At 38.4% G+C, this 3,755-nt stretch overlaps 1 pseudogene; it reads left to right on the top strand.

Annotated features, from left to right (window-relative positions):
- Positions 1 to 2,021: 2,021 nt before the first annotated feature.
- Positions 2,022 to 2,882, top strand: LOC145525432 (CBY1-interacting BAR domain-containing protein 1 pseudogene; annotated as a pseudogene).
- Positions 2,883 to 3,755: the final 873 nt, after the last annotated feature.

Genomic DNA, 3,755 nt, shown 5'->3' on the forward strand with positions numbered 1-3,755 from the left:
TCCTCTGTCCATGGGATTCTCCAGGCAAGAATACTGGAATGGGTTGCTGTGCCCTCCTCCAGGGAATCTTCCTGACCCAGGGATTGAACCCGTGTTTCTTACATCTGCAGCACTGGCAGGCAGGTTCTTTTCCACTAGTGCCACCTGGGAAGCCCGGAAACAACAATACTCCAATGGCAATTAACACCTCTACTTCCTAAATCCTCGTGTCTAAATACCATCCTCCACTAAAAGAAACATGGGACCCTTGGGGAAATGATTGATTCCAGAATTGAGATAGGGAAAGTACAAGATAAACCTGGACCGTCTTTCTGTGTCAGAAATAAAAAGATGCTTAAAGAATGATGCAGACAAAGCAAAAAAACATAAAAGGGGCTTAATGGGGACTCTCATTAACAAAATTTGAGCATCAAATAATGACAGTCAAAGGTTATAATGCATTGAATAAAATAGGAATCTATATGTCCATAGTGATGAAAAAATGAATAAATAAGTGAATGGGTAGAAGATAAATTTTTTCCTTACTTTTAGAATGACAACTAATAAATTAAAACAAATAATAAATTGAAAAATCACCATTTGGCAACCATCATAGTAAAAATTCATTAAGCCAGAGAAACTAATGACTAAAAGTTTGAAGAGGAACAGGATATATACACAGTCTCAAAGTACCTCTGCACAAAGTTTTTACTAAATGACATGGGGCAAAAGAGTAACTTCACATGGAGAAACCTAGCAGATACCACTTTAATCAGGTGATCAAAACAGTCTTAATAATGGGACACATTAAAACCAGTTATTACCTGAGTATTAACTGATGTGTGTGTGTGTGTGTGTGTGTGTGTGGTCAGTTGTGTCCAATCTTTGTGACCCCATGGCCTGCAGCCTGCCAGGCTCTTCTGTCCACGGAATTTTCCCAGCAAGAATACTGGACTAGGTTGAAATTTCCTCCTTCAGTATTGGTGGCGCCAGTGGTAAAGAACCTGCCTGCAGGAGATGCAAGAGACACGGGTTTGATCCCTGAGTCAGGAAGATCCCCTGGAGAAGGAAATGGCAACCCACTCTAGTATCCTAGCCTGGAAAAATCCCATGGACAGAGGAGCCTGGCAGGCTGCAGTCCATGAGGTCACAAAGAGTTGGACACAACTGAGCACGCACAGGCAGGTGTAGGCCTCCAGTATTACCTGATAGGAGGCGATAAGAAGAACACATCATCATTTCATGATGTTCTTGCTCCCAAAAAGCATAACCTGAATTCAATCATGAGGAAACTCCAGCTGAGGGACATTCTACAAAATAAGTGACCTGTAAAAAAATTATCAAGGTCATGAAATCCAAAGAAACAGTGGAATAATTGTTTTAGACTGAAAAAACTAAAGAGACATGACAGTAAATGCAGTGAATGGTCCTGGATTTGATCCTTTGTTACAAAAGGCAGCGTTGGGACAATTGGAGAAATTTAACTGGGGTCTGTGGATTAGATGGCAGTCATATATCAGTATTAATGTGTTGATTCTAATGATATTGTTAGGTTGATCTTGTTTGAGGAAATACTGTCGAGTATTGGGAATGATGGGTGTCGTGTTGGCAATTTGCTCTCAAATGATTTAAGAAAAATTTTCTTTAATCTATTCTTGAGAGGATTTACCTGGTTGTCCAGTGGTTAGGACTCCATGCTTCCACTTAGGGATCATGGGTTTGATTCCTGGTTGGGAAACTAAGATTCCACATGCTGCATGACACCAGAAAGCAAAACAAACAACCTGTTCTTGTCTTTTTTTTTTTTAATTTAGACTTCTCTCATGATAAAAAGAGAAATTAAACTAAAAATATATCACTAATATCCTCAGAGAAATGAGTAGCTATCAAATTAATGAAACAAGAACAGACACTATGAAAAGAAACACTTAAACAAGAAAGAACTCTTGCAAATTAAAAATATGGGTGCCCCGGCATACTTCCAGGCGCCGAGACTCTGTCATTGGGCCCAGCCCGGGGTCTCGAGTCGTGAGTGAGGCGGCATGTTAAGGCGTAGCTTGGAAAACCGGCACGCTCAAACCAGACAACTGCAAGATGCTGTCACAAATGTGGAGAAACATTTTGGAGAGCTGTGCCAAATCTTTGCTGCTTATGTGCAGAGAACTGCCAGACTGCGAGACAAAGCAGACCTCCTGGTGAATGAAATCAATGTATATGCCTCTGCCGAGACCTCGCATTTAAAGCAGGGCCTGAAAAACTTTGCTGACGAGTTTGCCAAACTTCAGGATTATCCACAAGCTGAGGTTGAAAGACTTGAAGCCAAAGTAATTGAACCTTTGAAAGCTTATGGAACCATTGTAAAAATGAAATGAGATGATCTCAAAGCAACATTAACAGCAAGGAATCGAGAAGTTAAACAGTTAACTCAGAAAGAACACGTCAGAGAAACCCATCTGATCGACATGTTATTTTGCAGGCAGAAACTGAATTACAAAGAGCTACAATGGATGTGACCCGAACAACTCGTCATCTGGAGGAAATTACCGACAATTTTGAAAAGCAGAAAATAAAGGATATAAAGACTGTATTTTCAGAGTTTACCACTATCGAAATGTTACCTCACAGAAAAGCTTTAGAGGTCTATACTGCTGCCTACCAAAATATAGAAAAGATTGTTGAAGAAGATTTAGAGGTTTTCTGACATTCTCTGTATCCACAAGATTATTCATCCCATTTAGATATTGTAAGAGCAAATTCAAAGTTACCTCTTCAGAGATCACTGTCAGCTAAGTGTGTATCTGGAACAGGACGGGTATTGATTGACCTGTCCACTAAGAAAGGATCAACAAACAGAAGATGATGAAGAGGATGAAGATTTAGATGTTATAGAAGATGAAAATTAAATTTCTTAAGTAAACTTTGCATTTCCATTTTCATCTTAAATGACCTGGAATCCAGAATTACTAAAATTGTAAAGCATAATACTGGCTTATTACTTTAAACCTCAAAATTAAATCCTATTGGAAATTTAGAAATTATTAAAGGAAATTTATGCCAACCAAAAAAGAAATGATAGCAGAACTTTTTTGTGTACTTACACACTGTCACGATAGTAAGATATTGCACATTTATTGACTACATTCCCCACACTGCACATTTCATGACTGTGACTCATTTATTTTACAACTGGAAGTTTGTACCTTCTAATCTCCCTCAGCTATTTCTTTCCTCCCCCGCACCGTCTTCAACTCTGGCAACTACCTGTTTATTCTATCTGTGACTGTTTCTAGTTTGTTATGTTCTTCATTTGTTTTACTTTTTAGATTCCACATACAAGTAAAATCATACAGTATTTGTCTTTCTCTGTGTGATAACAGAAATTAAAAAAAAATACACAGCAGAAAGCTTGCAAGACAAACTTGAGGAAATCTTACAGAAGAAATTATAAAGATAGATAATAAAGGGGTTAAAAACCAAAAACCAAAAAAGCCCCATAATAATTGGGTTAGACCACGAGATACAACATCTGAATAATAGGTACTCAAGAAAGAGAACAGAGAAATCAGAGGAGGAAGTTATCAGATGAACAGTTAAAGAAGATTTCCCCAGAATTGAAAGACGTTACTTTCCACATTGAAGTGTCCCACCTAGAGCCAGCACAGTGAGTGAAAACAGACCCACAACGAGGAACATTACATCTTCAAGGTACATCAGAAAATCTGGGATAATGAGAAGAACAGATCTGAGAAAGGAAACAAAACTAATTAAACCTAGAG

Source organism: Giraffa tippelskirchi, chromosome 11 (genome assembly GCF_054371585.1).
Source record: "Giraffa tippelskirchi isolate mGirTip1 chromosome 11, T2T-mGirTip1v1.2.pri, whole genome shotgun sequence".
Taxonomy (NCBI): domain Eukaryota; kingdom Metazoa; phylum Chordata; class Mammalia; order Artiodactyla; family Giraffidae; genus Giraffa; species Giraffa tippelskirchi.